The sequence below is a fragment of the Bos grunniens genome, chromosome 5, assembly GCF_055505025.1.
Source record: "Bos grunniens cultivar Pamir isolate PY7600 chromosome 5, Bosgru_T2T1.0, whole genome shotgun sequence".
In the NCBI taxonomy this organism is placed as follows: domain Eukaryota; kingdom Metazoa; phylum Chordata; class Mammalia; order Artiodactyla; family Bovidae; genus Bos; species Bos grunniens.
In genome coordinates, this window is record NC_141169.1 from 114,495,115 (window position 1) to 114,520,096 (window position 24,982).

General features: G+C 45.5%; 1 protein-coding gene across 5 annotated transcripts in view; it reads right to left on the reverse strand.

Annotated features, from left to right (window-relative positions):
• TCF20 (transcription factor 20) overlaps positions 1-24,982 on the reverse strand; it is a 193,434-nt gene that overhangs the window by 60,516 nt on the left and 107,936 nt on the right. The window contains exon 2 of one of the 5 annotated variants that reach the window (XM_086403115.1): positions 17,138-17,204. The exons of the other annotated variants lie outside the window; for them this stretch is intronic. The gene's annotated coding sequence lies outside the window, so the exon portion shown is untranslated. The remainder of the gene's footprint in view (positions 1-17,137; positions 17,205-24,982) is intronic. 5 annotated transcript variants of the gene reach the window in all.

The following is a 24,982-nucleotide window of genomic DNA, read 5'->3' on the forward strand; positions in this document are numbered from 1 at the left end:
CCCTGTGGGTTTTTCCTAAGTTAAGCCTGAGGGGTTCTGAGATGTTATTAATTTTTTCCCCTCACTTAAAGGCTGTATGAGTACATAATTTCTAAACCTTCACAGACAAAAAGGGTCACAGAAAGCAATCCCTGTCACCACTTGTAGGCAAAAACAGCTCCATTTTATAATAGCAACAACAACAAATACCAGAGGACTAATTAAGTAGAAGAAGGCAAAAGCTACATGTATAGATAAACTACTGAAGGACCCCAAAGAAGAGCTCAAAAACAAACCACCCACCAGAGAGACACACAAATGTATCCACACGCAAAGACTCAGTATCACACACAGGTCAAGTCCCTACAGACTAGCTTATAAAACTAGTTAGTAACATGCCAGTCAGAATCTCAGTAGGGTCTCAGAATACAACTTATTCTGAAATAATTTCAAATGGTACAGAAAAGTGCAAGAATAGTACAGGGCTTACACAGCCCATTCAACAAGATTCCCCAACTGATAATATCACTTCATTGTTAATTTAATATTTTATATCATTCGCTCCATTACCTATACATACTCATTACCTATACAGTCAGCCCTCTGTTATCTATGGGGTCTGTATCTGTGGATTCAACCAACCACAGATCAAATGTATTAGGGGAGAAATTACAGAAAGTTATAAAAAGCACAACTTGAATCTGCCACATGGTTAGCAATTACTTATACAGTACTCACATTAGGTTCATAACTACTTCTGTAGCATTTACATTGTGTTAGATATTGTAAGTAATCTAGAGATGATGTGTGGAAAGATTTATACGCAACTACTATGCCATTTTATATAAGGAACCCGAGCACCCACAGTTTGGTGTCTGAGGGGGCCTTGGAACCATTCCCCTACAGATACTGAGCAAGACGATACACACCCTGTATAGACACCCATTAGCTTCTTCCTGATCTCTTTGAGAGCAGCCTGAAGACTGACGCCCAATCACCCCCAACCCGTCCAGTGTACATTTCCAAAAACAGGAACATTCATCTACATAACCAGCATGAAACCCTCCACACCAGGAAATTAATATTCCTTTACCACTAAGCCTCCTGAGAAGATCCCCCGGAGAAGGAAACAGCAACCCACTCCGGTATTCTTGCCTAGAAAATCCCATGGACAGAGGAACCTGGTGGGCTACAGTCCATGGAGTCACAAGAGTCAGACATGACTGAGCGACTGAACAGCAGTGTTGCTGTGCCACCAGCCCAGAGCAGAGCCTGTTCCACTTTTGCGAACTGCCCCAGCAATATTTCCTTTCCCGTCTGGCCCAGGACCCCATCCAGGGGCACAAGCTGCCACGCCTCACCAGCGTCTCGCCAATGCGAAATGGCCCCCAGTGTTCTCCTGACTCCCGTGTCCCCGACAGAGCATGGTCCTCTCGTTCTGCAGGATGCATGTCCAGCCACATCCCCACTTTCTTGGCAACGATACCAGAGATGTGGTGCTGTGCTCTGCTCAGGGCACCACATCAGGGAGGGACGGCAAGTGCACACTCCACTGGCGATGCCAATCACATTCACCCAGTCAAGCTCATCCCTGCCAGGCTTCCCCACAGCAAACTTACCACTTTACCTTGGTAATCAATCAAGTATCTTGTGCCAATAGCTTGTTCTTTGTCAAACCTCCACTTATTGATGACTCCCCTGTCAGCCAAGCATCACTCTGATGGGTTGTTGTTGTTTAGCTGCTCAATCATGTTTGACTCTGTGACCCCATGAAATTTAACCCTGCCAGGCTCCACTGTCCACGGAATTAATTCCCTAGGCAAGAATCCTGGAGTGGGTTGCCATTTCCTTTGCCAGGGGATCTTCCCAACCTAGGGATCGAACCTGCATGTTCTGCACAGACAGGAGGATTCTTCACCACTGAGCCATCTATGATGGATGCCAAATGGTGATTCTCTGTCCATCATTATCTGGCAGAACTTCCCCTCCTAACCCATGTATCCACTCACCTACTTGATTCTCAAACTATCCAGCTGTGGCCAGTGGAGGCCTCTTCAAAGTGGCCCCTGTACCCTTTGGACATGTTCCCTCTCTTGAGCACGCCCTTGCTTCCTGGCACAGGTGTTTCAGGCTCATACTGCCACCCCCAGGAACAAGCCGTATCTCCAAGGACACGATTCATTTTAGAGAAGGGTAACATATAGAAACAAAGATCTGGACGCTAGGATTGTTCACTGCTGCTGGGGTGTCACTGCCTCCAGCTGAATACCATGTATGAACACCCACACCTGTAACTATCTCCATACCCACAGCTGTATATATGTTTACGAACCATGGGTTCATCTTGAGACCTCCAATTCCAACCCAACACCCTCTAGGATCTCTCCAACCTTTTCTCTCCATGTTTGCAATTTCCTCTTCAAACAGTTAAGGCACCTGGCTCCCATCAGCCTCAATATATACTTACATACTTGCTTACTCAATTTGCTTATCTTGCTCTTTAGTTCAGTAAAACTCATCTCCCAAGCTCTGCAGCCTCATCCTTCACGTCTCACCATCAGCCCCTCAACCAGAAGACTCTCCACTGCCTCTGTGAGGCTCTGATAAATGAATTATAAAGTTCGATTAAAGGAAATACATGAAGCTAGTCAAGAAAATTTGGGAAACTATGGAAAGTCAGAAGATACTTGCTCTACCATGGATTGTAATTTTTTCTAAATTATAAACAAAATAAACTAAAGGGTATTGGGATAACATGCTACCTTTCTGGTGTTTTTCAGGGAGAAAAATAATTGTGTTAGACCCATCTCATGATATCCATAAAAATAAACTTCAGGTGAACTAAAAAGCTAAACATCACACACACACACAGAGGCAGGGCAGCTGTAAAAGAAAACGTTAATAATTCAAGGGAAACAAGCAGACATTCAGTATTGAGTTTATAAATGCCATTCCTCACTAACTGGAACCCAGGCTAGAAAAATGTCTGATTCTCCAAGGCGCAGACAAGCACAAGGCATAAACCTATAATACTTGAACCATGCCAGAAAGCCAGGATACACTTTCAGCTGACTGCAGATACGTCAAGACGAGACTGAGGGGGTTCTCTTCATTTGGTGGGATCAAGCTTTTATTCCTTTTACTGGATTAGATGAATTAGCAATGGAAAACTTCCAAACTAGTTCTGTAGCTCTGTATGTATGGACATGGATACAATTTAGAAACAATATACACAAAGACAGTGAAGAGAGTCAGACACGACTTGGCGACTGAACAAATGCACGGAAAAGGCCTGGGGTTTGGAATACGGGTCTGAGAGGAGGGAGGGGGACACTCAGAAGGGTCCGGGGCGACACCGTTAGGCCTGGGTGATGGGCACACAAGTGCCTCTAGCCTCTGCGCTTTTCTGTGTCTGGCGTATTTTGTAAATAAACAGAATCCCTGGTTTCCCACTTAACCAGTTTGAGGAAACATCACCAGTTCATGGCATGCAATTTAAGATCCTTCAGCTTCTGACACGAACAGAATTTCTAGCTCCACATCTCATGACCTCATTTTGCACCTCCTACTCCAGTGGGCTTCCCTTGTGGCTCAGCTGGTAAAGAATCCACCTGCAATGTGGGAGACCTGGGTTCAATCCCTGAGTTGGGAAGATCCCCTGGAGAAGGGAACAGCTACCCACTCCAGTATTCTGGCCTGGAGAATCCCATGGACGAGTTCATGGGGTTGCAAAGAGTCGGACACAACTGGGCGGCTTTCACTTTCAGTCCAGTGGACAGTGAACTTCTCTCCATTCCCCAAAGGTGCGTTGACCTCCAGGTCTTTGTCCAAGCTGTTACCTGTCCGGAAGGCTAGTTCTCTGCCCACTTTCACCATCCAATTAATTCAGATGCTTCTATGACGACCTGGTCAAACATCCTTTCTTCGAAGCCTCCTTCCAGTGAGTCAAGCACTCCAGTCTCTCTCCCCACAGCTCCTGGGAGCATGAAGTGGTGGAAGGGGCATGCCTGGACCTTGAACTCAGACACAGATAGATTCTGAACTGCGTTTTGCAGCTTAATGCTAGTGAGCTCTTGAGCAAAACTGCTCACTTCTTAAGCCCTGGTTTCCTCAACAGAAATGCCCTTGGCGTTTGCCTGTGGTGAGGTGAAACATACAGAGCGCTATTCCACTAAGACGACTTCTGATACTGGAAGCAAAGCAAGTCCCTCCCCTCTTGTCTTTTATTACTGATACATTTCAAAATAGCAAGTGGGGAAAATGGCTGGAAAGGATACATAGCAACATTAGGGGAGGAATGACTTTTTAATTGTTTTTTATTTTTAGTAAGACTATAGTCATGTGTTATGCGAGAAGGAAATGGTAACCCACTCCAGTATTCTTTTCTGGAGAACCCCATGGACAGAGGAGTCTGGTGGGCTATGGTCCACAGGGTTGCAAAGAGTTGAACACGACTGAAGCGATTTAGCACGCACACATGTGTTCCTTACACAGAAGTACGGTTGTAAAACGCATAAGGTAATCGAAAGCCCCTAGCAGAGCGGCCTGGCAAACACCAGCTAACCATCACTGAGGACTGCTGCTCTGAGGGCGAGGCAGGCTGCGAGGCCTGGAGTGCGGATGTAGGCTAACCACCTGAAAACAGGAGTAAGGAGGCCCCTCCCTCCAGGGGCCCGTGTCTAACACGGGGAACTTTACACACATGCACAGTCAACCTTCAGTACACATTCTGAGCAAATATCACATTCCAGGCACTGATTCTAGGTTCTGGAGATACAGCTATAACAAACAAGTCTCGAAAGTCCCGACCTACCACGAAACCAGCACATAAAGACCGAACAATTACAAATAGACTTGGGTTGGCCAGGAACTAAGCAATGCTTAGGGAAAACTACGGAGAAGGCAATGGCACCCCACTCCAGCACTCTTGCCTGGAAAATCCCATTGACGGAGGAGCCTGGTGGGCTGCAGTCCATGGGGTCGCTAAGAGTCGGATAGGACTGAGCGACTTCACTTTCACTTTTCACTTTCATGCACTGGAGAAGGAAATGGCACCCTACTCCAGTACTCTTGCCTGGAAAATCCCATGGATGGAGGAGCCTGGTGGGCTGCAGTCCATGGGGTCGCTAAGAGTCGGACACGACTGAGCGACTTCACTTTCACTTTCATGCATTGGAGAAGGAAATGGCAACCCACTCCAGTGTTCTTGCCTGGAGAATCCCAGGGACAGGGGAGCCTCGTGGGCTGCCATCTACGGGGTCGCACAGAGTTAGACACGACTGAAATGACTTAGCAGCAGCAGCAGGGAAAACTAAGGGAGGCTAACGGGACAGAGAAGCGTAGAGGGTAAGGGTGGGACTTGAAAAGGATGGTTTACACAGGACGACAACCCTCCTTAAGGAGGTGACAAGCGACTGGAAGGAGGGGTGGGGATGGGCTCTACAGAGGCCTGTGGAGAGGTGGGCAGAGAGGCCAGGCAGGGATGGGCTTTCCCGAGAGGATCAGCAAAGTGGCTGACGTGGCAGAGGCCAAGTGCAGGGAGGACAGAGGGGGTGCAGCCAGAGAACGGGACCCTGAGCACACAGGCCCTGCTCTCGAGGGGTCCACAGACCCGCGGCACGGCCGTCTGGGTTCTTTTTGGGGATGCAGAGTCTCGGGTCTTGGGGAGCGACTGAACCAGAAGCCGCGTGTTAACATGCTCACCAGTCAGTCACACACACCTGACAGTTTGAGTACAGATGAAGGGCCTTTTAAGCCATGTAAGAACATCGGATTTTATGAGGCGGCTTTGGAGGGTTTGAGCTAGAGAACAACACCCTCTGGTTTCAATTCTCAAATGGCCAACTCGGCTCTGGCTGTTTTGCGGAAAACAGGCTTTGGGAGGGGCGAGGGCAGAAGCAGGGAGTTAGTGAAGAAGCTATTTTGGTCGCCTGGGTAAGGGGTGTTGGCTGCAGAGACGAATGTGCTGTTGATGGAGGTGGTGATATGTGGTCAAAGAAAGGACACATTTTGAAGTCAGAGCCAATGGGAATTGCTAATGGATCAGAAGTGGATGTGAGGGACTTGACAACGATGACAAGCTGCAGCAGCCATGTGACAGTCACCGCTCCGTGTCCTCTACAGGTAAAAATCTACTCAGGCTCCACAGCAGTCCCAGGAAAAGGTACAGCGGAAAACCCTGCTTTATTAAAATGAAGACAGTCGGGCAGAGGGAGGTTCAGTGACTGCCCAAGGCCCGTCAGACGGCAGCACCAGGCCCACGGAGTTTGCACTCAGCACTGTCCCGTACGGAGCGGCTGGGACCACGGCACCATCTGTGGAGCGGGGCGAGGCAGGGAGGGGAGGGGCTGAAGGAACTGAGGGTGCTTTTCTGGACACATTAACTCTGAGATTTCTGGTGACGTCCACGTGCAGACGTCAGGTAGACAGCTGGCGTGTCTGGACCTCAGGGGAAGGTGGGGATGGAGATACATATGGGAAAGTCATCAGCATAGAGATAGGACTTGAAGCCAGAAGAGTGGATGAGATCACCCAGAGCAGTTTTTCAAACTGGAGGTTGTGAAATCAATTTAGTGGGTCATGAACAGCATTAAAAAAACAAATGAAATAGAACGGAATGGAAAATAACACAGACGACGGCTCAGAGTAAGACGAAGCATGAGAACTTTATTGGGAAGCTTTTGTTTCAGGCTTGAGTTTAGCTGCAGAAGGAATGCAGTGAGCATGTACCAGGCTGGCGTGTAGTTTGGTCAAACAACGGTGAAAAGCCACTGGTCTAGGGACCGAGAGTAGGACTGGTCCCTGAACCCCACCAACATCTGGAGGCTGGGAAAGAGGAAAGGAGCCGACAAGGGACAGTGAAGGGAAGACACGGCTAGAGGAAGAAAGGCCATGCGGGTCCCCAGAGCTGCAGGGGGGGGCGGGGCGTGCTTGTGGGAGCCCACACGGGTGTACACTGATTATGGGATGGAGAGGTACGTGGGCGGTCAGGGGAGGGGGACCTGTTTGAGGCCTCACAGCTGAGGGCAGAATGAAAGGCGGAGACAGATGACACTAGGCTTTTTAGACCTTGATTTGTGGGGACAACAGGGTATCCAGTCATAATTTCCATAAATAGCAAATACTCGGCTGCTCAGCTGTTTTTTTTTAAAGCATTTACTATGTACTGGGCCCTTTACCAGGCCTGGAAGCACAGGGATGACTAAAACTCTGCTGTCTTTTTTAAAAAGCTTACACTCTGGAAAAGGAGAACACTGCGGTACAGTGAGGTCAGGGCCACGGGGCAGAGCGTGAACAGGTTTGACGAAGGCACCAGTCACTCTGCTGGCCAGCTGAGGCCCACCACTCCACCCGGACCGACTGTCAATCCTGCTCTCCTACCTCTTGACTCATGCTTTGCCCCTCCCAAACACTTCCCAAATCAGAGTCACTCTTCAAGGCTTGGATCACACCAGCACTTCCTGTCCACACGCCACATCAGTGCCCAGTCCCTGCCTGGTCCGCACTTCCCTGCCTCAGGGAGCACCTCATTTCCCCAACGAGGATCACACAACGGTTGGAAGCAGGTAATAAACCTTTTCAACATCTGCCTAGCACTTGAACAGCCAAGCAAAAACTTGCTTCCCCACTACAAGCCGACTCATGTTATTATTCAGCATTATTACTGAAGCAGAGCTGATCACACACTTTGGCCACCTGATGTGAAGAGCTGACTCACTGGAAAAGACCCTGATGCTGGGAAAGACTGAAGGCGGGAGGAGAAGGGGACGACAGAGGATGAGATGGCTGGAACGCCGACTCGATGGACATGAGCTTGAGCAAACTCCAGGAGTTGATGTCCAAGTGATGGACAGGGAGACCTGGCGTGCTGCAGTCCATGGGGTCACAAAGAGTCAGACACGATGGAGTGACTGAACTGAACTGAGAGCTGACCATGTCACCCCTGACTCTCAAACCTTCGCTGGCTCCTAATTATTAGCACAACACACAGTCAGCTAAGTCCTGTCTTCTAGAAACACTACACAGCCTTGCCCTTCCCTGCCTCCCAAACTCCCTAATGCTCGGACAGACACAATCAGAACAAATATGAAAAAGATGTACAGAGCTGAAATTAGAAAGAAAACATTCCTCAAACTGTTGACAACAGCTGTCTTTGGAGTAAGACTGCAAGGGACCTTCTGGGAACTGATTTAATGAACATGTTAACTTTAAAACAAAAGTTAAAAAGCAAAGAAATTTACTGACTGCAGCTGGTAACTTATGGAGTGTTTACCCTAGGTACTAGACAATGTATTACAGTCTCACTTCATTTTAACAAGTCTGTGATATAGGTAATAGCCATTCTGCAGAGGGAGAGACGGAAGCACAGAAAGTTGGAAGTAACTCACACAAGGTTACACAGCTCGTCTGTGAAGAAGAAATGCTGGGATGTGAACCCAGGTCTAATTAAGAATGTGGCCTTAACCTCTCCTGTCCTTAGTCCTGCTCTGGGCATCACCCAGCACCCCTCATGCACCGTGCAGTCCTTCCCTTGTTCCAGCTGGCTCTTCTGCCTGAATAAGTGAGCTGTGCTGACACGCCACTGGCCTTTAAGGTCCAGGGCAAATCCTGCCTTTCCCCGGACTCCTCCCCTCCCTAGAGGTGCTTACCAACACTGCTCAGTGATGTCCGACTCTTTGTGACCCCATGGACTGTAGCCCGCCAGGCTCCTCTGTCCACGGGATTTCCCAGGCAAGAATAGTGGAGTGGGTTGCCACTTCCTACTCCAGGGGTTCTTCTCCACCCAGGGATTGAACCAGCATCTCTTGTGCCTCCTGCATTGGCAGCTGAATTCTTTACCACTGAGCCACGTGGGAAGCCCTCACCAACATTACCTGAGAGTAATTAAACCCTCTACTTCCCCAATAGAGGAAACATGCGAGCATTCAAATCCTGGGTGAATTAAGTTGACAATGTAATCTCTTTCTGACAGAAGCAAAGAAAACAGAGACCAAAAGTTCTCATCTGTGAGGGAAGTTAATCTTAAGAAGGGAGTTTCTGTGAGCCCTCCCTCACCCCTTCCCCCACTTTCAGCCTCAGCTTCCTGCACTTATTAAAGGAGCTGAGCATTTTAGATCGCCACTTCTGACGAATAAAAACCACTTACTATTTAAAAATGTAAACAGTGTAAATCAAAAGGTTTTCTTTTTAAACATCTCTTTAAAATTGGTTACCTTTTCCCAAAGGCTCTGACCTTTGAAAGAAAGTACTTTTTAAGTTCAGCACAAAGTGTGAAAATATTAAGATACTTTACATACACATAAACTTGGAGAGATGTGACCCCGTGAATCAGACATGCCTAAAAATGCAGAAAGCTCTTTTAACACATCTGACCACATCTGAATTTATGAGCAGAAGTAAGGCCAAACAAACAACACACAGTAAAACAAAAGCACTGCCCCAGCAATCTTAGAAAGGAAATACAGGATGGAATGAACAGATTCTAACGTGTCCTTGGCCTTCCTGGGCAGAGCGATGAGAAACGCAGTCAACCGAGCATTAAGACTTGATTTTACTGGAGGTACCAAGACCATAGGTCAGCCTGTCAAACGAAGCAGAGGCAGAGCCTGAGCGCTAAGGGTACAGTCCACTCCCGATAAAAGCCAATGGACCTTTTCACAGTTTATGGGATCCTCTGCGTATGGCTGGGGAGGTAGGCATGGGAGGAATACTGCCTGGATTGGATGACTGCTTCCTGTGAAAGAGCACAGGTGTCAGGAGAAGCTGGGGTGAGCCGAGTGTCGACAACTTGGACCACTGCCTCAGACTCACAGCTGGAAAACACTGAGGAACAACGCGTTAGTTCTCGGTAAATGCATCTATAAGCCAAGTGTCCTAAAGATCACTGCGTTTTCCACTTAAAAACAGAGAAACGAAAAATAAAACAAAAAGCCCACAAAAGTCCCACACCTATAAATAGCTAAACGATTGTTCTGAACATGCCAACAAACTTCTAAACTCAAACTCCAGACTAAAGAGAGTCACCTCTAAGCCTCCAAGAGCCTCAAGAATCAGCAAATTAATTTGGGGTTGGAGAACTTTAAAGAAACAAAAAGCAGATCATTTCGGTAGTATAGATATCTCAGAGAGCAGCTTTAGCTCTGCACTGTTTTATGTTCTCGTTTCCAAAAGGAAGCAGGGGGAGGGTGCCAAGTGCACAGCGACAGTCACGACAGACAGAAGCAGCCACTCCCAGCAGCTGTGTGCTGGCTTTCTCCAGAGGTGCGCAAGGCAATGGCCATGAAACCCTCCCTGACGACCCCCACCCCACGAGCACAGCGTCCTCTCTCCCCTACGGGAGACTGCAGCACCAAGCATCACTCTCCCCTAACCAGAGGCAAGCCAGATGTCTTGAAGAAACCAAGAAAAACATGTTTAAAAAACCTTCTGGAAATAGAATTTTATTTTAGCAAGCAAGATGAGCAAAAATACAACTTTATTTTTGCAAGGTACAATTGCTTTCCCCATTAAACCTGTTTTCAATGGATTCTCCTGGGTGATGCATTGGAAAAAAATACTACATTCAGAATCAGGAAACCTATATTTAAATGCTGGTTTTGCCACTTGTTCTGTGACTTGGGCAACTTCCTTAACTTCAAAGTCCCACTTTCCTCATTTGCAGAAACGGAGTTACCTACCTTACTGCCTCACAGGAATGCGCAATAAAAAATACGTAAGCCGCTAAGCACCATAGAAATTCAAGCGATCATTATCAGTATTACCATCATCTCTTTCCCAGATAAAAGTCTGAACGAACAACAAAATAGGCAAAAGACAAACAATGAGGAAAAACAATGGGAGAAGTTACTTATCAATCAAACAAAATACAACCAAACAAACCCTAAAAAACAAAACAACTAATGACTGATGGAAAACCACTCGATGATGGTTAATTTCTGTGTCATTCTCTCCTGCAATGCGGGAGACCTGGGTGCAGTCCCTGGGCTGGAAAGATCCCCTGGAGAAGGGAGAGGCTACCCACTCCAGTATTCTGGCCTGGAGAATTCCATGGAGTTCATGGGGTTGCACAGAGTCAGACCCGTCTGAGCGACTTTCACTTCGCTTCACTTTACTTCTGTAATTAAGAAAGCTCCCATACTCTGGGGTCTATAGTCCATTCATAAAAATCGCATCACGGTTAATCAGTGCTCCTAATTCACAATCAAAAGGCCAATGGAGCGAATTCCTACTCTACAGGCAGGAGCCACCAGCCACAAGAAAAATCCCTTCCCTCCCCACCAAGAGGGGGACCCACTTGGAGGCAGTCAGTCTTTGACAGTAGTGGAGTGTCTCTTTCTTCCCTGACCACTGGCATGGAGTTAGCAAATACCAATCTCAGTTCTTCTGAAATAAGCCCAAAGAGAACAGGTGGCTAATAAACAGGCATCACCACTTGCAATTCCAAGTTTTAAAAATAAAAGTCAAAACAACAGAAACATTTTCTGAAAAATCAGCAATTTCCAAATTTTCTAGATGGTTATGCTGCTGCTGCTGCTAAGTCGCTTCAGTCGTGTCCGACTCTGTGCGACCCCATAGACGGCAGCCCACCAGGCTCCCCCGTCCCTGGGATTCTCCAGGCAAGAACACTGGAGTGGGTTGCCATTTCCTTCTCCAAAGCATGAAAGTGAAAAAGTAAAAGTGAAGTTGCTCAGTCCTGCCCGACTCTTAGCAACCCCATGGACTGCAGCCCACCAGGATCCTCCGTCCCTGGGATTTTCCGGCAAGAGTACTGGAGTGGGATGCCATTGCCTTCTCCACTAGATGGTTATAACAGTAACTAAACTTTATCTGGTGATTACTATGAGTTAGGCAATATTCTAAAAGCTTGAGTTATTAACATATTTAATCAGAGCAACCACAGGTAAGCACATTCATGTCTTCATTTTTTAGACAAGAAAACAGAGGCACAGAACTTGCTTACAGTCACACTGCTAATAAGTGGCAGAGCTGGGATTCAAAAATCAGGTAACTGACTTTGGAGACCATCTCCAGATGCTGATTGCTGGAGAATCCTCCAGCCAACAATGCCTGGTTTTCCTGATCAGCTGTGCTACCCTGTACTCGGTGTCACACTGAGTATGTAACCGAGACTACAGCATAGTGTCTCGCACCTTGTGGTCACTTGTGTCAAAGTGAACATTAGAATAACATGAGCCCAAGAAAATAGGGTTTCCTTTTCTGCGTTCAAAAATGATGGATTCAACAATTTGGGGGAAAAAACTGGATGAAATACACGTACATCTTTTAAAAAGTAACAAGAAGCTACCAGGATAGTGAGGCATTACCTAGTTAATATCCTAGAAGGAATGGAAACCCAAAGATGTGACAGAGACTCAAGGGCACCTGCTGATCTGCCAGATGTGGCCAAGAGGCCCAAGGGGCATGTCTGCCCTTCCAGGCCCCGCAGAGGAGACGCTCAGTAACCTCAGCCTGGCCCCGAACCAGGGGACTGAGCAAACCAGAAGTAAACCAGTCTTCTCATGGACTCAGCATCCAATCAACTGGATAAAATCTCAAACTCTCAACCTGGATTAAAATAATCCTGGATTGCTAGTGCACTCAGGCACCTGAAAAAAAGTAAACAAAAATCTTCCCTGGAAAAAGACATTCAAGGCCTCTAATTATTTCTATAAATAATGTTTCAAATACTACATCCAGCGCACAAACACATGAATAGAGAAAACACCATGAGTAAAAACCATCAGAAAAGACACAGGCAGGTAACAGAACCGAGAAAAGGAGATCATTAAAACAACTACTTTACTCTGCTTAGGAAATAAAAGCCAAGCTTGAAGAATTTAGCAGGGAACAGGAATCCATAAAAAGCAACACAGCAAATTGGAAAGGTCCCAAACGTCTCAGTTTTTGTTGTATTTTTTCAAACTTATCCATTGAGTGCTTATTTCAGTTAAACACAGATTAGACAGAAAGAACTGGTTAGATTGGAATACAGGTCAAAAGAAACCACCCAGAATGAAAAACGGAAAGAGCAAAAAATACAGGAGAAAGGAAGAGTGCTCAAAAGGAAACCCTGAGAAGGTCTAGCGTATCCACATAAGTGCAGCTGCAGAATGAGAAGAGAATGGGGCCAGAGCAGTGCGTGAAGAGCTCCGCTGGGAACCCTCTGGGACAGAGGAGAGGAGTCAGGCCACAGACTCAAGAAGCCTGCTGAATACAAAATCAACGATCTTTATTATCCTGGAAGGTCTTCTAAAAATAATACGGCCTGTGCTATAAGGTTAGTGCCACAGCTAACTGAGCATCCACTGCAGTCCTACAAGGGGCCAGACGTGGACAAGAGAAAGACATAAGGCTCCTAGCCTGTGAAGAACTCAAGTCAAGCCCTTAGAATCACAATCATCTAACACTCTCTCCACATCTGCATTACTGAAAATAAAGCGGGTGGGGTGGGAAGAAAAGGAAAAGGCAGAAAAAAATGCTAGAGAGAAGCATTTAAAAAGAAAATGGGTTAAGCTTAAAAGCAATAAACTAAAAGGTGCTTGCAGGAGTGAAAGTAAGGACATGCCAACGAGCCAAGGCCCAGGCCTAGACGCTGCTTCTGTTCCGTTCACCACGCTAACAAGGAATCCTCACAAGCTAAACTCAAGTCCTTGGCATGAGAAAGTCAAAGAATCATTTCTTTATACCTCCTCCTCAATCTAAGTAAATTTTTTTTTAATGTTAAATCTAAACAGACAATTCTTACTGAGAAGACCCTGATGTTAGGAAAGATTGAACGCAGGAGAAGGGGACCACAGAGGATGAGATGGCTGGATGGCATCACCGACTCAATGGACATGAATTTGAGTGAACTCCGGGAGTTGGTGATGGACAGGGAGGCCTGGCGTGCTGTGGTTCATGGGGTCGCAAAGAGTCAGACACGACTGAGCGACTGAACTGGACTGAACTTAGCTCTATTAGTGGTGACATTGTAATTATAATGACCATCTTCTCCTCTATTACTTTTGAGACAACGTGGAGAAGCTGGCTCTGGAGGATCAGGCAAAGGAAGGAGTGTTCCACCAGGAGCTAGCTGAGTGAAGAGGAGAAACAAGCAAAAACGTTAATACATGGAATCCTCAAGTTATAGGAAAATCAGATTTATGAAAAGCCGAAGGTCTCTGCCTTCTAGAAAGCTCTAAGTGCGCAGGGAACTCCCTCATCCAGCAAGAGGGGTCAGGGAGGGAAACAGCCTGCATTGTTGTCGTTCCCACAAGCTCCCGTGGCACGTTCATCCCCACACAGGAAATCCAGTGGAAGAGGCACTGGCTGAAAGGTTAACACAGAAATCCTGCTCCCGAGTTGCAAAGCTGACATGCAAAGAAGCAGGTGATACAGTGATCAATGTGTTGATGAAATAAAACAAACCCTTCCTGAAGCCTAGCGCTACTGAAGTTTCAGGACAGGCTGTCCATCACTCGGTAGCACTCCTGTGTTTCTGTGTTGGAATATGACCTTCAGACTAAAACATAGAGACATGATTCAATACATAACTGTAAATGTCTGTCTCGGGAATAAAATGGCTTAGAATAAATATCCTATGTATGCTAGGTCTGCCTCTCAAAGCATGGTCTCTCTAGATCTCATGAGTCTTGTGAGCTGTACAGACTTCCAAGAGATGAAGAAAGGATACAATGACTAAAATAAGTATACAGACATCAAACAAACTTCAAAATCCTTCAAAATTTCTTCTATTTCTGGGATGCAAGTACTGTTCAAATCTGCATACAGGCTTATTCATATCTAAACCAAAGTGTCTCTGGAATTCCCTGGTGGTTCAGTGGTGAGGACTCAGCGCTTTCATTGCCAGGGCACGGATTCAAACTCTGGTCAGGAGGACTAAAGCAACGTGTCCAAACTTGTTCAGATGATACTGGAAAAAAAGCATCCCATAATTCCCAGACAATGTAAATCACATATCTAATATCTGATAAGAGTAAACATATAAAGAACTCTTGCAACTCAACAATATAAAGACAACAACTCAATAAAAAAATCAGCAAAGGACTTGAATAGACATTTTTCCAAAGATACGAAAATGGCATACTACAGGACATGAAAAGACGCATAACGTGATTCAGTTCAGTGGCTCAGTCGTGTCCAACTCTTTGCGACCCCATGAATCGCAGCACGCCAGGCCTCCCTGTCCATCACCAACTCCCGGAGTTCACTCAGACTCACGTCCATCCAGTTGGTGATGCCATCCAGCCATCTAATCCTCTGTCGTCCCCTTCTCCTCCTGCCCCCAATCCCTCCCAGCATCAGAGTCTTTTCCAATGAGTCAACTCTTCACATCAGGTGGCCAAAGTACTGGAGTTTCAGCTTTAGCATCATTCCTTTCAAAGAAGACCCAGGGCTGATCTCCTTTAGAATGGACTGGTTGGATCTCCTTGCAGTCCAAGGGACTCGCAAGAGTCTTCTCCAACACCACAGTTCAAAAGCATCAATTCTTTGGCGCTCAGCTTTCTTCACAGTCCAACTCTCACATCCATACATGACCACTGGAAAAACTACAGCCTTGACTAGATGGACCTTTGCTGGCAAAGTAATGTCTCTGCTTTTGAACATGCTACCTAGGTTGGTCATAACTTTCCTTCCAAGGAGTAAGCATCTTTTAATTTCATGGCTGCAGTCACCATCTGCAGTGATTTTGGAGCCCCCCAAAATAAAGTCTGACACTGTTTCCACATCTATTTTCCATGAAGTGGGACCAGATGCCATGATCTTCGTTTTCTGAATGTGAGCTTTAAGCCAACTTTTTCACTCTCCTCTTTCACTTTTATCAAGAGACTTTTTAGTTCCTCTTCACTTTCTGCCATAAGGGTGGTGTCATCTGCATATCTGAGGTTATTGATATTTCTCCCGGCAGTCTTGATTCCAGCTTGTGTTTCTTCCAGCCCAGCCTTTCTCATGATGTACTCTGCATAGAAGTTAAATAAGCAGGGTGACAATATACAGCCTTGACATACTCCTTTTCCTATTTGGAACCAGTCTGTTATGCCATGTCCAGTTCTAACTGTTGCTTCCTGACCTGCATATAGGTTTCTCAAGAGGCAGGTCAAGTGGTCTGGTATTCCCATTTCTTTCAGAATTTTCCACAGTTTATTGTGATCCACACAGTCAAAGGCTTTGGCATAGTCAATAAAGCTGAAATAGATGTTTTTTCTGGAACTCTCTTGCTTTTTCCGTGATCCAGCGAATATTGGCAATTTGATCTCTGGTTCCTCTGCCTTTTCGAAAACCAGCTTGAACCTCTGGAAGTTCACGGTTCACATATTGCTGAAGCCTGGCTTGGAGAATTTTGAGCATTACTTTACTAGCGTGTGAGATGAGTGCAGTTGTGCAGTAGTTTGAGCATTCTTTGGCGTTGCCTTTCTTTGGGATTGGAATGAAAACTGACCTCTTCCAGGCCTATGGCCACTGGTGAGTTTTCCAAATTTGCTTGCATATTGAGTACAGCACTTTCACAGCATCATCTTTCAAGAATTGAAATAGCTCAACTGGAATTCCTTCATCTCCACTAGCTTTGTTCATAGTGATGCTTTCTAAGGCCCACTTGACTTCACATTCCAGGATGTCTGGCTCTAGGTGAGTGAGCACACCATCATGATTATCTTGGTCGTGAAGATCTGTTTTCTACAGTTCTTCTGTGTATTCTTGCCACCTCTTCTTGATATGTTCTGCTTCTGTTAGGTCCATACCATTTCTGTCCTTTATTGAGCCCATCTTTGCATGAAATGTTCCCTTGGTATCTCTAATTTTCTTGAAGAGATCTCTAGTCTTTCCCATTCTGTTGTTTTCCTCTATTTCTTTGCATTGATTGCTGAGGAAGGCTTTCTTATCTCTTCTTGCTATTCTTTGGAACTCTGCATTCAGATGCCTGTATTTTTCCTTTTCTCCTTTGCTTTTCACTTCTCTTCTTTTCACAGCTATTTGTAAGGCCTCCTCAGACAGCCATTTTGCTTTTTTGCATTTCTTTTTCATGGGGATGGTCTTGATTCCTGTCTCCTATACAATGTCACGAACTTCCGTCCATAGTTCATCAGGCACTCTGTCTATCAGAAATGAGACACCACCTCATATCCACTTGGATGGCTATAATCAAGAAAAGGAAAATTACCAGTGTTGAGCAGGATGGAGAGAAACTGGAATCCTCATATATTGCTGGTGGGAACGGTATAGCCACTCTGGAAAACAAGCAGTTCCGCAAAAAATTATACTCAGAATTACTATACGACCCAGAAATTCCACTCCTGTATACACCCACAAGAACTAAGAACAGACATACACACAGACACCTGTATGCCAATGTTCACTGCTGCTGCTGCTACGTCGCTTCAGTCGTAGCTGACTCTGTGCGACCCCACAGACGGCAGCCCACCAGGCTCCCCCATCCCCGGGATTATCCAGGCAAGAACACTGGAGTGGGTTGCCATTTCCTTCTCCAATGCATGAAAGTGAAAAGTGAAAGTGAAGTCGCTCAGTCTTGTCTGACTCTTAGCGACCCCATGAACTGCAGCCTACCAGGCTCCTCCATTCATGGGATTTTCCAGGCAAGAGTGCTGGAGTGGGTGCCATTGCCTTCTCTGAGTTGGAACACTAAGAGCTAACGTTTCACCATCAATGTTCTAAAATAGCTTTGAGATGCCCTCTGTGATGCTCATTTAATGGGACAAGACAATGGATGTCCTGACCCTAAGACTGCCTCCTGTTGTGTGATACCAACCTTTCTGTCCACCTGTCAGGACCACAATCTTGCTAAGACTGCTGGTTCTTACTGCTATCACTTCTCTAGAACCAACAACCATTTTCTAGCACCTTCCCTTCTCTGTGGCCAATTTTTTTACAATGTATAATCACTGATCTGCCTGTTTGCTTCCTCACTACACTACTGAACACCCTGAGGATAAGTGCTAAGACTCATCCCAGAGCCCTGAAAAACAACTGCTGATGCTCACCTGGTCATTTCTGGCTTTCTGTTGTACGCAATGTACGAGACCTGCTACATACACTTCATTCTTTACCTACCTCCATCCTGATTTCTTTTCCAAAAGGTTCCTAACCACCAAAACAATCTTTGGATAAGGACAAGACTTCCCTGTGCCCAAACCAAATACAGTTGGTTCTCTGTATCCACGAGTTCAGCCAACCATATGAGGGGGAAAAAGATTCCAGAAAGTTTCAAAAAGTAAATACTTAAGAAGTCTTCAGGAGATGAACCACCTGCAAACAGAAACCTCAGAATATTTTGTAGAACAGTACTAAGAACCACCTTCATTTGCAAAAAAAAGACAGTTTTGCTACTGAGTGCTAAAAAGACATGAGCCATCAAGCCATGAAAAGACAAAGAAGAAATGTAAATACATATTACTAAGTGAAAGAAGCCAATCTGAAAAGACTATGTACTGTATGAATCCAACTATATCATGCTGTAAAAGTCAAAATTACAGAGACAATGAAAAGCCCGTGGCTGCCAGGGATGACGGGGAGGGAGGGAGGAACAGGTGGAGCACAGAGGAGTTTCAGGGCAGTGAGACTACTCTGTAGGACCCTGTAATGATGGCTACAGTCATAGATTTCTCCCAAGCCACAGAAGAGACAATATAACACTAAGAGTAAAGTATAGTGTAAACTACGGACTTTGGTGAAAATGTGTCAAGGTACGTTCATCAATTGTAATAAAGGACCCACTGTGGTGGGAGACGTTAATAAACGGGGTAGGCTACACATGTGTGGGAGCAGAGGGTATATAGGAAATATTTGTATCTTCCTCTCAATTTTGCTGTGAATCTAAAAGTGCTCTAAAAAAATAAAGCCTATTTTTTTTAAGTACTGGATATGCACTAAGCTATAAACAACAGCTATATCCAAAGAGCAGGATTATACACCTATGTACTGTTTGAATTTTATACCAAGAGCATGCACTACTTTTATAATAAAAACATACATTTCAAGAAAAAGAAAAAAAGTTGTTTCAACTAAAACACTATGCTAACATTCCTGACATTTTTCTTTAATATATATAATTATTTCCATGTACAACTATTTCAACAAAAGTAACTATTTTCATATGACTATTTTAACTCTAGAAGAAAAATACTGTTAAGAGTAGTACGGCTTTTTTTTTTTCAAATTTTTAGTTTAGCAGATTCTAATCTTATTCTTAAAATACTATAAAGTGTATCTCAATAAAATGTTAATAAGCTGAATCAAGTCAACAAGAGAACAATGCACTGGCTTACAGAACCAAGTCTTTGCTCATCTCTAGATGGAAAGACAGAATTTCCCACTGTCCTGTTCTCAAATGATTTAATGTAGAATGAACTAAAGCAGAGGGAAAACATTAGTCTCTCCTCCCCAGAACTGGTATCACCTATTAATTTGCTAATGAAATCAGATACACGACTTCTACACAGTCAATGTTGTGACTTTACATTAGCGGAGACACCCCTTGAGCTGTATTATTACAGGCTTCCGAGAAGAGATTTCCTGATGAATTACTCACTGAGGAAGATTCTTGAGCAGATACAGAAGGACTGGTATCAAATATTAAGAATACGGCAAAAAATAGGGAAGTACAGATAATGCTTGGTCTGTTGAGAAAAGATTCAATAAACATATAATCAACTACTATAATTAAAAGTCAATTTCAATTCTCTTTAACATTTTCAAGGTTTACATCTTAAACATAAGCAAAAAGCATCAACAAAAGAAATCTTTTCTATATAAAAAAATTTCTAATGAAATCTTAAAACCTAATATTTTGGTTTTGAAAACAAGCTGCTGATTTTTTTTTTTAATCCAGAGAACAGTAGACTGGGCTGGCATCCTTTGAAAGCTGAGCAAGATAAGTTCAAGCAAGTAATAAACGCATGGAACTCATTAATTCAGAAAGGGATCATGAACAGTGAGCCAAAGGGGAAAAAGAAACTGAAGCTCCTATGGCACATTCCTTTGAAAGCTGGCAGGAAAACTCTACTTCTTTTATTAATTCACACAGAAACTATTTGCTGAGCACTGCCTACTTGCCAAGCACATTCTAGATGCTGGGGATATGCTGGGGAACAGAAAGGCCCTGCCCTCACACAGATGATGTTCTAACAAGCTGGCCCCAAAATGGCACTTCTGGACCCCACTCCATTTTTTTCTAAATCCAAACCCGAACTCTTCCCTGCAAAGGTATCACAAGGCAGGGAGTTCTGTGGTGTATCTACCCAAGCCACTAGCACTCCCTCTGACCTCACCTGCTGTTTTCCTTGTCAGAGTAGAGGAACAGCAGGCCGTCACTGTTTAACATACCCTGAGACCCTCATCAACTCATTGCTGAGAATATTTTATCAGGCTATATTAACTCATTTCTTTAACTGATATTGTCTCTGAATTTTTCCTCCATTCTTCAACTATTTTAGTTACTCTTAGAGAAACTTTGCAAGTTTTTTTTTAAACAACAAATTCAAATTTAACATTACTTTAATACCTACTATGTGAAGGGGACATAAAGAAATAAAGATTAACAAAGTAAGGTGGCCATCTAAGAATACAATACTGTGGTGAAATAGACACATTCCATATTAACTGTAACACATGACATACATCCCTATAACACATGGACAGACACAGAGGAGAAAGAGAGGCCAGTCCAGGGAGAGGCTCAGAGGCGCTCACTCCCATGCACTGACAGGCAGTGTGCCAGCTGCGGGGGCTATAACATAAAAACAGAACACAGCCCTGACCACAAGGACCTTAGAGCCTCGTGCAGTAGTATCTGAAAATATTTTGCAGTTTTTCCAGCAAAAATCTTACAGGTACCCAAGATAAGGAGAGATGATGAGAGCTGCTTGAGCTGTGGAGCTGGGAAGATGATACACTTCTTCCACTACAGCCAGGCCACCTGGGTACCCAGGTCCGAGGGGATAAGAGTATCCCCCACCTTACCTGTGTTCACACAACACTGAGAACCCTGCCACCCACCTCACACAGGGAATGCGTGTAAGCAGTGGTTAAGTCAAGTCTGAGAGCTCTGGGGTAATTTACAAGCCACTGGTCTAATAAACGGGAACAGCAGAAGCGTATGGGGACGCAGGCAAGAGAAGCTGAGTCTAAATCACTGGAATCCAAATCTAGACAAACAACTGTCAAGGTCCGACCAGTTTCTCTAAAATCCCAAGAGGCAGCAAGCTCATCTTAACTGCTCTCTACTTTCCCCCTGCAGACCTTGTTTCCTCAGCCAGCTCTATGTGCCTATCACAGCAGTCTCTTCAAAGCTTCCCCTGTTCAAGCTTCCCGCTCTCCACCTTGCTCCTGCCCGCCAGCAGAGACCTTCACAGAGCTCACCGGAAAGCACTCTTGCCTGCTGCCCCCAGGCCCATGTGTATCCCACCCACACAACTTGCTTTTCCCCAGAAGAGGATATTCCTACAATTCAAAGCCAATCGCCTGGACCACACAGGGCCCTGAGATCTCCTGGAAGGTCCTCAACCCAGTGATCTTCTGCATCTTCAACTCAGCCCGGTGCTGGCTCCTTCCCACATCCGTTTACACGTGCTTAAGTTTTTCTTATGTCTAAAAAAACTCTTCGCTTAACCCCAGGTTCTCCCTATAGTTACTTTTTATTTTCCTCGGTGGCCAAATTTTACAAAGGCTTGACTCCAAACTTACTGTCTCCACTTCTTCACCCCACTTTCTCATCAATACACAACCACCTGGCTTTAGTCATCCCCTCTCCTTTCAAATGACATATTTCAGTAAGCTTAGCTACCGCCTCTGAGGCTCTTTCTTCATGCCAGGCTGTCTGGGTTTTCCTTCTCACCTGCTGGTTGCATCCTCTCTGCTCCTCTTTAAATGCTGCCCTGCTGCCTTAAATGTTCACATTCCTCAGAGTTCTGTCCTGACCCTTTGCGCACTTGTCATTATTAGCAGCAACAATGTAGCTGGGGCACAAGGTTGGAGGGGCGGGGCAGGCAGGAGTGTCAACTACAAGCCCCGCGAGGGGCTGAGTTCTGTGAAGTCCGTGTTACTGGTGGCAGACGCCCATCACTCAGGCAGGAAAGAGGAAGGACACTTTCCTACATACGGACATTCCCTGTTCACCCTGAGAACAGCCTCATCCACTCCCAGGCTGGAGCAGACACGCTCACCTCCACATCTCACCCTACAGCCCAGTCCCTTCCCCTAATGTCTGTTGTGTGCCTCAAACACCTGATGCGGTCCTTACAAGTATTCCCAATTTAAGTTCAAAATTAAACTGATCACTTTCCACCACACCCCAATCTGCTCATTCCCCACTGTTTTCTATCTCGGTGACTGGCACCGCCACGACCTGGCTTCCGAGCTAGAAGTCTGGACTCTCCTTGCTCCTCTCTCTCCCTCACAAATCTATCCCTCGTCGGCCTGTTCTCATCCCGTATCACCAGCATCATTACCTTCACTGAGTCAATACATAGGGCCTCGTTGTTTATTTAGTCACCAAGTCGTGTCTGACTCTCTCCCTCTTGCTCTCAATCTTTCCCAGCAGTGGGGCCTACTATGTGCCAAATCAACCCACTCCAGTATTCTCGCCTGGGAAATCCCATGGACAGAGGAGCCTGGCGCACTACAGTCCATGAAGATGCAAGAGTCGGACACAACTGAGTGACTTCACCACCACCACCACCTCTGTGGGCCAAACACTGCTGCTGACATTGAGTGTACAATGGTGAACAAGCCAGGCTCCATCCTGGAGGAAGGGACGGGCAAACAAATAAAAGGATGAAATAACTTCAGGTGGTGATAAAAGTTACAAACAAAATAGAGCGGGTTGATGTGATGGAGCACTACTTCAGACAGTAAGGGCTGGAGAAAACGCACAGAGAAAGAAATATTTAAATGGAACCCGGGGACTTCCCTGGTGATTTACTGGTTAAGACTCCCAATGCAGGGGGTATAGGTTCCATCCCTGGTTGGGGACCTAAGATCTTGTATGTGGCTTGGTGTGGCCAAAAAACTAAGATAAACTGAACCTGAATGGCAAACTGAAACAAGTCTCACACAGGTTTGGGAAGCAGGATGCCCCAGGCAGAGGGAAGGCTGAGTGAACAGCTCCTAAGGTAGAAATGAGCCTGAGGTGTTCAAGAAACAGAGGGAAAGCCAAAGAGGCTGGAACTGAAGGGAGCAAGGAGGAGGCCAGGTCAGATGGGCTCAGAGCCCCTTGTCGGTCACCATGAAAGCAATGGAAGGCTACTGAAGGGCTGCAGGAAGACAACTGATAAGACCCAATGTGAATTTTTAAAGGTCATTTTAGCTGAAAAGCAGAAAAAATTATTTGGGAGGGCCAAAAATATTGGGGGCTGAAAATCCAGTCAGGAAACTAGTAGTACAGTAGCCTGGATAAGAGGAGATGGTGTTGGTGGCAGGGGGACAAATTCAGAATGTGTTTTGGACATAAAATGAACAGAATTTGCTGGGAGATTAAATATTGAGAGTGAAAGGGAAAAAGAAACCTAGGACAACTCTTAGGTTGTTTTTAAGTATAACCTACAGCAAAATTACAGACAGTGTATCACTCAGTAAGATTTGATGAATGCTTATCAAGGTGCAGAACATTTCCATCACTCCAGAAAGTTCTCTCATGTCCCCTTCCCAGTGAACCCCCATCTACCCAAGAGGTAACCACGGATGTAATTTTCGGTATCACAGACTTTTGCCTGTTTTAGAATCTCTTACAAATGAGATCATCCATCATGTGCTTTTTCGTGTCTGTATGAAATTCTTCCTTGTCACACGTCAGTAGTCTCTTTTGGCTGCTGAGTGGTCTTCCACTGTAAGAATATACCATTCTGTTTACCCATTCTCCCAATGACGGACAACTGGACTGTTTTCAATTTTCAGCTATCGTGAACAAAACTCCTACGAATATTCTCGTACAAGGCTTATCTGTGGCCGTAGGTTTTCACTTCTGTTGGGTAAATACCTACAAATGGAACTGCTGGGTCACAGGGCAGACTTATTTAAGCTTTTAAGAAACTTTCAAAACAGTTTTCCAGCCGGGTGGCATCATTTTAAAGTCACGTCAGCAGTACAGGGAGTGCTGGCTGCCTGACTCCTAGGTGTTTTGCTTGAATAACTCCACCTGCAACACAACCAAACTCACACTCTCTTAGCTCTTCCAACATCTCTCTTCTTTTTAAGACTTTGTGAAGCTCCAATGAAGCTCTGATACTTTGGCCACATGACAGAAGAGTCAACTCACTGGGAAGACCCTGATGACAGGATAGATTGAAGGCAAAGAGGGAAGAGCACAGCAGAGCATGAGATGGTTGGATGGCGTCACCGACTCAACAGGTACAAATCCGAGCACGCTCTGGGCAATAGTGGGGGACGGGGAAGCCTGGCATGCTGCAGTCCATGGGGTCGCAGAGAGTCAGACACGACTTAGTGACTGAACGACAGCAGATGCACTCTAAGGACACTTTCCTCCTTACCCTACCCCTTTACTGCTATGTGCTTTCATTCCACAAATGTCCTGAAGGACGAGAAGAGGCTGGGCTGGCCAGTGTTCTGAGCAGAGGACAGAGCGCATAAAGAAGTCCCTGAGACGAGAAAGACTTTGGGGCCTTCTGGGACAGAGAGAAAGTCAATGTTGCTCAAAGATGGCAAGCAAAAGCAGCAGACAAGCAACCAGGGAGGTGGGCAAGGGCCAGGGTATTCAGAGCCTTGTGAGAAATGAGAAGTCTGGATTTTCTATTTAGTGCTATGAGAAACCACTGAATGATTTAAAGTGGAGGAAAGACAGGTGACTCTGGCTGCTCTGGGCAAGGCGGAGTAGTCAGATGGGCAGAAGTCAGGGGGCCATTTTAAGAGGCAATCACAATGTTCCAGGTAAGAGATGATGGTGGCTCAGAGACTGTAGCAAGAGAGTGGACAGATTCAAATCATATTACGGCAACCGCACTGACAGTAATGTGATAGATTAGATGTGGAGGGTGGC